This window comes from Macrotis lagotis, chromosome X, assembly GCF_037893015.1.
Source record: "Macrotis lagotis isolate mMagLag1 chromosome X, bilby.v1.9.chrom.fasta, whole genome shotgun sequence".
Taxonomy (NCBI): domain Eukaryota; kingdom Metazoa; phylum Chordata; class Mammalia; order Peramelemorphia; family Peramelidae; genus Macrotis; species Macrotis lagotis.
In genome coordinates, this window is record NC_133666.1 from 498,332,340 (window position 1) to 498,344,106 (window position 11,767).

The 11,767-nt window shown below is 36.6% G+C and overlaps 1 pseudogene; it reads right to left on the minus strand.

The window, feature by feature from the left end:
* Window positions 1-1,263: 1,263 nt before the first annotated feature.
* LOC141501665 (ceramide synthase pseudogene) lies at window positions 1,264-2,049 on the minus strand (annotated as a pseudogene).
* Between the last annotated feature and the right edge of the window lie 9,718 nt (window positions 2,050-11,767).

The following is an 11,767-nucleotide window of genomic DNA, read 5'->3' on the forward strand; positions in this document are numbered from 1 at the left end:
TTATGAGAAACAACATGGCATGGGGAATAAAGAACTAGCTCAGAATCAAGGAAACTTCAAGTCTCACCCCTAATACACCTTGACTATGACCCTCAATGCTTTAGATGATTCTAACAAATGACCAGGAGAGAAGAAAATATTTTACAAGGAAATTAGGGAGAGTGTTTAAGACAGATGACTGTTTAGAGAAAGTAATGAACTCTTAAAAAGACATATTTTAAGCTGTTTTGTATTAAAATGCATAAGAAATAATATTTTAGATTGAGCATTTCCTTTAAGGAGGCAGTATGAAGTTTAGTGCAATGTGGTCGTGTGATAAAAAATGCAGAACTTTGCCAGATTTGTTCCAATTTTTTATTGCTACATAATAGCATGTCATTATCATGTGTCACTTAGATTTCCTAATTAAAAGCAAATTAGATATTTAGAGAAGTCTCTTTGTCATTTAATAATTTTTAACAATTTGTTTTTTTAAAAAATTGTGGTTCAAATTCAGTACCTCCTTTTGGCCACTCTTTCACCTTCTGAGAAGGCTAGCAATATATCTTTCATAATTGTGAAGTCATGCAAAATGTATTTACAGGGGTGGCTAGGTGACACAGTGGATAGAGCACCGACACTGGAGTACTGAGTACCTGAGTTCAAATCCAGCCTCAGACACTTAATAATTACCTAGCTGTGTGAACTTGGGCAAGCCACTTAACCCCATTTGCCTTGCAAAAACCTGAAAAAATGTATTCACATATTAACAATACTGCAAATAATAACAACAAAATAAAGTGGAAACATATGTTCCAATTTGTATTGAGTTCATTTATTTTCTCTTGAGGTGATAGCATTTTTTTTTATCATGGGTCCTTTGGAATAATCTCTGATCATTGTATTGATCAGAGTAGCTTTCAAAACTAACCATCATTACAAGGCTGTAATTATGGAATTCAATGTTCTCCTGGTTTTGTTCACTTCACTTTTTTAGTTCATTTAAGTTTTCTAAGGTTTTTTCTGAAACCATCCTACTCATCATTTCTTATAGGACAATAGTATTCCATCACAAACATAATTGACAATTTGTTTAGCCATTCCTCAGTTCATAGGCATCTCTAGGACCACTGGAGAGGCCCCTAGTTCCCATCCCTACCCATCAGTCCCAGAGCCCAATTCCTGGAGGAATGGGTGCCCCAACCCTCTCCCTCTCCTCAGTCCCGGGGCCCATCGTGAAGTCCCGGGGGCTGACTGGGGACTGGAGGGGTGGGTCCCCGAGGCCTAAAGAGGCGACATGCTCCCCCGGCAGATGAGGAAAAACCAGTAGAGCTGTGGAGCAAGCAGCAGGGCGGCCCCCAGGTTGACATGGGCTGGTATACTGAGGGGTACAGAGAGCAAGGGCAGGCCTGCATGCTGCCCGTAGGCCCAGTACAGGTAGGGAAACAGCAGCACTCGACAGCACAGGAAGCTCAGCAGCATCAAGGTACCATTCACTTTGTGCAGCAGGGTGTGTTGCTGCTTGTACTGGATGAGGATCTTGCCTAGGCAGACAAAGGGTGTGCTGACTTCCGCCATCAACATGCAGCCCAGAAAGAAGTCGCCCTTGCCTTGGCACCACACCACTGATAGTGGAAAACAGACCAGCACCATGACTACATGGTGCAGCATCATGAGGAACTCCTGGTGCAGGTAGCCTCGGGCCACAGCCCAAGTGCCTCCTGGGGGGCCAGCCCCTCCCTCATCCTTTCCATGACCTTTGACCTGGTGCTTGTGCCAGTGACACAGGAACATGGCATAGATGTCATAGATGAAGTAGGGCACTGCAAACTGAGTGTAAGCTGAGGATAGCCAATGCTGGTCATCCATGATATGTTTGCAGGAGGTGGAGACAATGTAGCCAGCTGTGGAGGCCATGATAGCTTGGACTGAGGACACTAGCCTGGTTGAGACAATGACCGTGTCGGCCTCCTCCCAGCACAGCTGGGGCAGCCTCTGGAGCGTGTTCTTGGAAAGGAGGAAGAGTCTCAGGAACACAACCCCCCCAGCCACCATCGGGGACAGCATCATGGCTCAGGGATTTGGATCAGGGAAGAATGAGTAGAGCAATAAGGACTGGGGAAGCTGAGGCCTGTGAGGAGTTAAGAGATGTTGAGGGAGATAGAGAGAAAGGGGGTTTGGTTAAGGGACAGAAGTAAAGATGAAGGGAGAGAAGAATTAAGAAAAGAAAGAATATAGACAGGAAGGATACAAAGAGGATAGGATGGGGAGAGAGGAAATAGTAACAGGAGGGACACAAGAGAAAAAAAAGAATAAAATGAAAATGGGGAAAAAAGAAAAGAAGGGAGAAATGTATAGGGAACTGAGAGGAAAAAAGGAGAAATGAAGAGAGGGAGGAGAAGGAAAAATAGAAGGATGGAAAGAGATGAAGATGGAGAAGGAAGGGGTGATACTATGAGAGGAGAGAATGGGATAGAGATAGGAGACAGAGAAAGGGTGAGGGCGCAGATAGGAAGGCCAAATTATGAGGAATTTGATGTTGAACTGCTTATATTCCGCATGGGAAGATGATACTTATAACCAGGCACAGGAGGGAGTTGAGATGAGAAAAGAATGGACTGGGAGATGAGAAAGGAGAGGTAGAAGGAGCTAAGTTATTTCACATAAAAGAGGCAAGAAAACGTTTTTTCAATGGAGTGGAAGCGGGGGAAGGCGAGGGGAAGTGAGTGAGCCTTACTCTCATGGGAAATAGTTCAAAGAGGAAATAACAAATACACTCAATTGATTATAGAAATCTATCTTATCCTAGAGGAAAATAGGAAAGAAAGGGATGAGAGGAAAAGGACAGTGGGGAGAATTAGTTGACAAAGATTGAGAAGATCATGGGAGTGGGTAGTCAGATATAGCACACTTTTGAGGAGGGACATGTTGAAAGAAGATAGAGATTAGAATAAATGACGGTGGGGGAAGAGGATGGAGGTAAATACAGCTAGCGATAGCAACTGTGGGGAAAAATATTGAAATATTTCTCTGGTGGACTTCTGATAAAAAATGTTATCCACTCCAAAAAAAGAGTTGATAATGTCTGTATACAGATTGAAACACATTCTTTTTTCCCCCTCCACTTTATTTTTTCCTTGAGGTTTCTCTTTCTTTGTGTGGTGTGTGGGGGGCGGGGGGTTGGGGAGGGGGTATGCTTACTTGTACAACATGACTTTTGTAGTAATGTGTTTCATGGATACAGGTTTCTAACCTAAACTAAGTAACTGGCTTGCTCAGGGTGGGAGTGAGGTAGGAGGAAAGGAGAGAATCTGGAGCTCAAGATTTTGGAAGGGAAAGCTTAAACTTGCTTTTTGCATATAACTGGAGTAAAAAAAAAATGTAAAAACTTAAAAAAAAGGAATGCTTGATGTTGTTGGTATTTTAGCTGTGGACACATTAAAAGGGTTTTAAAATAGGACTTAGATGGATATTCTTAAATGAACCTTGATCTTTGGGGGATTTTTGGTATTTTAGTTTTTGAATTGCAAATGAAGATAGTTTTCAGCATTCCTTGTTTGTTAAGATTTTGGCATCTTTCTCTTTCCCCCTCTTCCCACAAAAAGTAGTCTAATATAGGTTATACATATATAATTATCTTAAACATATTTCCATATTATTCATGTTGTCAAAGGAGAATCAGACCAAAAGGAAGAAGAGCATAAGAAAGAAAAAAACCCAACCCCCCCAAAAAATTTTAAAAAGTAAAAGTAGTATGCTCTGGTTTTCATTCAGTCTCCTTAGTTCTTTCTTTTTTTAAATATTATTTATTTAAGGCAATGGGGTTAAGGGACTTGCCCAAAGTCACACAGCTAGGCAATGAAGTGTCTGAGGCTAGGTCCTCCTTATGGCCTTAGTTCTTTCTTTAAATGTGGTTGGCATTTTCCATCATAAATTTTTTGGAATTTTCTTTGAGCAATGTATTGCTGAGAAAAGTTAAGTCTGACAGTTTCTCATTATATAATGTTGCTGTCTCTGTGTATAATCTTCTCCTGGTTTGGTTCACTTCTCTCAGTATCAGTTCACATAAGCCTTTTTAGGTTTTCTGAAATCAACTTGCTCATGAGGTTTCCTAGAACAATAGTACTGCATCACATTCATATACCACAGTTTCTTCAACCATTTCCCAATTTTTGGGCATTCCCTCAGTTCCCAAATCCTTATACTCTAAAAACAATTGCATAAATATTTTTATACTTATGGGTCATTTTCCTTTTTTATGATCTCTCTTCAGGATATAGATCTAGTAGTGATATTATTGAATTAAAGAATATGCTCAGTTGAATTGGTTGCATCAGTTCACTCCACCAACAGATCAATAATGTCCCAGGTTTCCCACATTCCCTCCAACATTGATCATTTGCTTTATCTGTAATATTACTCAATTTGATAGGTGTGAGGTGGTACCTAGGAGCTGTTTTAATTTGCATTTCCATGGAACATTGGATGTGTTCTAGGAAGACACTACTATCTTTGGTGTGAGGGGCTGCTGAGCCCTTTTAAGACTGCATTCCACCTTTGATGTTTACCTGAATTATCTAACTCTTACCTGTGACTCCAAGAAGTTATGACATGCACAGTGGCCACATTCAGTAAATTGTTTTGGCAGGGAGGTTTAACCAGATTGAGGGCCTCAAACCCATTGATAAGTTAGGAGGGGTATCTACCCGAGTATGTGAAGTCTTCCTGGTACAATGGGCAGATGAGAATGCTTCTTTCCAATAGCCATGAAAGCAGTTGGAGCAGGTGTTGTGGAGTGCTTAGAGTTTGTTTAGTCAACAAAGACACCAAAGTCATCCACTGCATCGAGACTTATCACCAGTTGTCTTGTCACTGGATCATAATGATTTTGGAAGAGAGTGAAGTTGATATCTTTATGCAATTCTCTCCACCTCACTTAAATCTCATTGATGCACACATCAGAAGACAGCATCTTTTCCTGTCTCAAAGTCCTGTGATGATAAGCAAGTGACAAAGCATCAGGTGAAGATACACTGGGAGTTCTACTCACTTTCCTGCTCATAGGCAACCTTTCTCCACTGAAAGTAGTAGTGGGATTCAGCAGCTCCCTGGGTGACAAAACAATCATTTTAAGGATAGCAATGCTCACCATCTAATGTGAGGAAGGGGTTAGAAAAGGTGCCCTAATAGTTGTCTGCTTACTCAAACCTGGCCTAATTACTGAGGCAGGTGGGGATCCTACAGTGTGGTTACATCACAAAAAAATCTACAAAAACTTATTCAAAAAAAGATCTTACTTACCATCAGAGCACGGAATATATACACATTCAAAGATAACACAAGATAAAATAGACCTGAAAGACAAACAGCTCTTGTTGCAAGAGAACTTGGCAGGTATCTTATGCAAATAGTAGCCCTCAGTGAAACAAGGTAGCAAAGGAAGGCCAGCTTACGGAAGTTGGAGTTAGATACACGTTTTTCTAGAATGGTCTCAGTGTAGGGGAAAGTTGGGGTAGATTTTACAATCAAAACTAATCTAGTCAGCAAGCTAGAATGCCTACCTAAAAGGAGTGAATGACAGACTCATGATAACACTTCTAGGAAAACAACATGGCATTATTATCAGTGCCTATGCTCCCATCATGATGAACCTTGATGAAATCAAATAAAAATTTTATGAAGATGTGGAAACCCTTATCATCAGAGGACAAGTGTATAATTCTGGGTGACTTAATGATAGAGTAGTTCAGACTACCAGGCATGGCAAGGAGTCCTTGGGAGGAATGGAATTGGAAACAACAGCAATGGTTACTTTCTATTGAAGATTTATACATCTCATGACCTCATCATAATCACTGTCTTACATTTACCTAATAAATCTTCCTAAATCTAATAAAGCTTCCTGAATGCATCCTCATAACAAACAATAGAATTTAATAGACTGTGTGATTGTAAGGATACATGAAATTAGAATAAAGGCAATGTGTGGTGCAGAGTGCTGAACTGATCACAGAATCATCCTTTACAAGCTAAATATTCACATTCAATCAGAGTGGCAGCCCCATGGCAAAATGACTACTAAAAGAATTAATGTTAAGAGATTAGAATATCTCTCTGAGGGGGAAAAGTTTGTACTAACTTGGAGGGAAAATTGAGTCAACAAACAGTTGGCAATGGTAGAGCAGAAAAAGAGTGGGCAACTTTCAGAGATTTCGTGCTCAGCACTGCATTTGCTCATTTAGGTCAGAACACTTGCAAACATCAAGACAGGTTTAATGAAAATGATGGGAAAATACAGAAACTGCTAAATGAAAGATGAGAACTTCACCGGATTTACCATTTCTAAGAAAGTAGTTTTTAATTCCATCAAAAGTAAAGTAAAAAGTGAAGCCTAGAGAACAGAAGTCTTGGCTCAGTAATAAGGCAGATGGAATTCAGTTTATGTAGATAATAACAATCCAAAGTACTTTTTTATGATGCCCTGAAGGCTATTTATGGACCAAAGACCTTTGTTATATCTCACTACTTAGTGCTGATGGAGCCACATTGATTAACAATAGGGACATGAAGCTAGAGAAATGGCCTGAACACTTCTACAGTGTTTTTAACAGGCCATCATCTATTAATACAGAAGCCATTGACCATTTACCTTGAGTTGAAGCCAATCAGTTCCTAGCTGAAATTCCAGCTGAAGAAGCACCGGGTAATGATTCTATTGCAGCTTAAATCTACAAGGTGAGGGATCTAATGTTCATCCAAAAGTTTACTGGAATGTCAGAAGAATGCCTGCCCAAAAGACTATTTTGTGGAGTGCTCACACATATTGATTTTGGTCTTCTTTGATAATGACAATCCAACCAGAAATTTGCATTTCTCTAATCAATAGTGATTTAGAACATTCTTATATGATTATAGATAGTTTTAATTTCTTTCTCTGAGAACTGCCTATTCATATCCTTTAACCATTTATCCATAGGGAAATGACTTGTATTCTAATAAATTTAACTCAACTTTCTCTCTCTCTCTTGCTCTCTCTCTTTACATATATATATATATATATATATATATATATATATATATATATATATATATAATAGAAATGAACCCTTTTTCAAAAAGTGGCTTTGTTTATGCCAAAAACTTTTCAATTTAATACAAAATTATCTATTTTGCATTTTATATCATTCTCTATTTCTTATTGGAGCATACATTCTTACTCTCTTCATAGATCTGACAAACTATACCTTGTTCTCCTAATTGACTTACGGAATTAGCCTTTATGTCTAAATCATAGACCTCTTTCTACCTTATCTTGGTATAGAGTATGAGATGTTGTTCAATGCACAGTTTCTGCCTTGCTATTTTTCCAGTCTTTCCATAAGGTTTTGTCCCACAATCAACTCTTAGTCCTGAAGTTGAAACCCTTTGCTTTATGAAATAGTAGATTACTATAATAATTTACTGCTGTTCGTTTGTACATAATCTATTTCCACTAATCCACTGCTCTGTTTCTTGGTCAGTACCAAGTTTGGAAGACTACTGATTTATAATATGGTTTTAGAAGTGAAAAGACTAGACAACCTTCCTTTTTTCAATTTTTCCATTGATTCCCTTGATATTTTTGATCTTTTATTCCTGTTTTGCTATTTTTTCTAACTCTATAAAATAGTTTTTTTAATAAGTTGATTGATGTGGATTTGAATAATTAGATTAATTTAGGTAGAATTGATATTTTGAATTTATTAACTTTGCCTATCCATGAGTAATTAACATTTTCCCATTTGTGTAGATCTGTCTTTATTTGTGTGAAAAAAATGTTTTGTAATTTTGTTTAGAGAGTTTCTAGATTTGGCTTCATAGGTATAATCCCAAATATTTTATGTTATCTAAAGCTCCTTTAATTGGAATTTGTCTTTCTACCTCTTGCTGCTGAACTTTGTTGGAAATGTATAGAAATATCTATCATTTATGTAGATTTATTTTATATCCAGACACTTTGCTAAAGTTGTTCATTATTTCAACAGTTTTTTTACCTGATTCTCTAGACTTCTCTAAGCATATCATCATATCATCTTCAAAGAGTGACAGCTTTATTTATTCATTGCCTAGTCTAATTCCTTCAATTTTTTTCCCTTCTCTTATTGTTAAAGCTAACATTTCTAATTCAATATTGAATAATAGTGGTCATAATGGGCCTACTTGTTTCATCCTGATCCTTAGCTTATCCCAATTACATATATAGCTTGCTGATGGTTTTAGACCATATGAATCCTTTGAAGTGGGCCTGCATTAAATTTGTTTATGTGCTCCTTGGTGGTATGGTTGTATTGTCTTCATGAATTGGTATTGAATTATATATGGGGGCTCTTGAGGGGTTTTTCTTGGGGAATATGGCTCAGAAGAGCTAAAAATTTTATTACCACTGTTTTAAGAGAGGAAATATTGATTATCATTTTAAGGAAAACTGCATTTAATCTATGACCACTGGTGTTCTTAATAGGAATGAGTGCTGCATTTTGTCAAAAAGCTTGTCAAAAGCCTTTTCAGCATCTATTGGGATAATCTTATGATTTCTGTTAGTTTTGTTATTGATATAATTATACTGAATTTTTCTTACCATGAACCATCTCTGCATTCCATGTATAAATTCTACCTAGTAACAGGGTATTATTCTAGTGATCCATTGCTGTAATTGATTTGCTAATATTGTATTTAAAATTTTGGCATAAATATTCACTAAATAAAGTGATATTTTTTTCTCTTTTTTGGTTCTTCCTGGTTAACATACCAACACCATATTTGTATCATAAAAAGAATTTGGCAAGTCTTATTCTTTGCCAGTTTTTTTAAAATAGTTTATACAGGATTGGAATTAATTGTTTTTTAAATGGTTGGTAGGATTTAATTTTAAATCCATTTGACCCTGGAGAATTTTTAGGGAGTTCATTGATCACTTGTTCAATTTGTTTTTCTAAAATGATTTTTAAATATATTTTATTTCCTCTTTTGTTAATCTGGGCAATTTATATTTATGCAAATAATCATTCATTTTACTTAGATTGTCAAGTTTATTAGCATAGTTGTTGAGCAAAATAGCTCTGAATTATTATGTTAATTCCTTTTCATTGTTCGTGAATTCATCCTTTTCATTTTTGAAACTGATAATTTGATGAACCTTGAATTTTTTTTTTAGGTTTTTGCAAGTCAAATGGGGTTAAGTGGCTTGCTCAAGGCCACACAGCTAGGTAATTATTAACTGTCTGAGACCAGAATTGAACCCAGGTACTTCTGACTCCAGGGCTGGTGCTTTATCCGCTGTGCCACCTAGCCACCCTGAACCTTGAATTTTTAATCAAAGTTTTAAATTAAGATGGCTAAAAGAAAAAAGAACAAAGTAGGTTCCATTCTCCTATTTGAGGATGAGCTGAGTTTTCTCTTCCCTTCCCTTCATTCTTTCATTCTTTTTTTTCTTTTTCTCCTCTCAGCTCAATTTTTCCTTTTCCACATGTCTCCTTGTTTCTAACTCCATGGAGTTTAAAATTTGTTCTCTCTCTCCCCCTCTATTGAAGGCAAGAAATAGCATTAGCTTCTTTTAAAAAATATTTTCCAATTATATGCAAGGATAGTTTTCAACATTTATCCTTTTGCAGATATTGAGTTCCAAATTTTTCTACCAGTCTCCCTACTCTTCTCCTTCTCCATGGAAACAAACAATTTGATATAGGTTGTGCATGTATAACTGCTTTTAACATCTTTCTATATTAATCGTGTTTATAACATCTTTTTGGAATATTAGAAAAAAGGAATTAGAACTAAAGGGAGGAAAAAATCCTAAGAAAAAAGAAAAAAACAAAAGAAGTTTAGAAAAGTAGACATAGTTTGCTTTGCTATGTTTTCAGAATTCATAGTAGTTTGTTCTCTGGATGTTGCCGGCATTTTCCTTAACAGATATCTAAGTATTGTTCTTGAATAATAAATTACTGAGTGAAGTTGCTTCCATTCTAGTTAATCATTTCACATTGTTGCTGACAATGTGCAGATTATTCTCCTGATTCTGCTCACTTCAATCTGCATCAGTTCATGCAAATCTTTCTAACATCTGTGAAGTCAGACTGCTCAGGATTTCTTACAAAACCATATTACTCCATGACATTCATATAAAATAGTTTGTTCATTCATTCCCTACCTAATGGGTATTAAAAGGAGTATTTCACAAAATGTCATTAATATTTCTATTAGTTAACCTTAGTTTTAGGATGTATTTTCCCCTTTTTTATTCCATTTAATAATTGTATCTATTTTTGTTTCTGCTTTGTCTGCAATTAGTATTAATATACCTGCTTTTTTTCTTATTTCAATTAAAGCATAATATATTCCGCTCCAATCTTTTACCTTTATCCTGTGTATATCTCTCTGCTTCATTTGTGTTTATTAGATTCTAGCTTTTAATCCACTCTGCTATCTGCTTCCATTTTATGGGAGAGTTCATCCCTTTCACATTCACAGTTAAGTTTATTGTTTCTGTATTTCCCTGTATCCTGTCCCCTTCTTTATACTTGCCTCTCTCCTTTTCTTTTATCCCTCTTCTGCCCTCCCCTCTACCAACTCTCTTCCCACTTCTTTTTCCTTTCCCCTTTCTTTTACTTTTTTTATTTTACTTTAACTTTACCTTTACTTTTACTTATTTCTTCCTTTTTATCATCTCATCTTCTCCTTTTTTCCCCTTCCCCTCTTGCAACTTCCACATAGGGTAGCATAAATTTCTAAAGCCATTTAGGAATGAATGTTATACTCTCTTTGAACTAAATCTATTGAGATTAAGACTACTCAGTGTTCATTCCCTCCCTTCATTCCCTTTACTATAATACCTCCGTTGTGCCTTTTTGGGTGGTGTTATTTATACTCTAATGCCTTCTTCTCCCAGTATAATCTCTTTTTCATGTCTTAATTGGTTTATACCATTCTTGTACATTTGGATATCAGTATTCATTAACCCTCTGTCAAAGTATTCTTCTTCCAGCTATCCTTATAGAACTTATAGCCATAAACATGCTTACATCTTTTCAAGAAACTTATCTCCTAGTGTCCCAATATAAACCTTCAAAAACTAAGAGTTTGAACACATCACAGTCAGTTTATACCTACAGAACCTTCTTAATTTCTTATTCTTCTACTGACCCAATAGGAATACAACCTTCAAGAACCAAAAGTTCACATCACAATCAATTTATCCACACCCTCTGTCAAAATATATTCCTTTAAATTGTCCTAAGAGAAATACTGTTCTCAAGAGTTAATATTTCTTCCCTGTTCTGTTTTCATTTGGTTACATCTCTTCACTCTTGTATTGGAAGATAAAAATTTCTGTTCATTTTTATTCCTTTTATCAAATTAGTTTGAAAACCCTCTATTTCATTGAAAAATCCATCTTTTCCCCTAAAAGAATATGCTGGGGCAGCTAGGTGGTGCAGTCAATAGAGCACCGGCCTTGGAGTCAGGAGTACCTGGGTTCAAATCCGACCTTAGACACTTAATAATTACCTAGCCGTGTGGCCTTGGGCAAGACACTTAACCCCATTGCCTTGAAAAATCTAAAAAAAAAATATGCTGAATTTTACAGGATAATTGAATCTTGTTTATAATCCATGCTCCTTTGCCCTCTGGGCATATTCCAGGTCCTCTGATCCTTTAATTTTAAAGCTGATTAAGTCCTTTGCAATCCTGACTGTAGTATCCTGGTATTTAAATTGATTATTTTTTTGTTATTGTTATTTGCAGTATTTTCTCC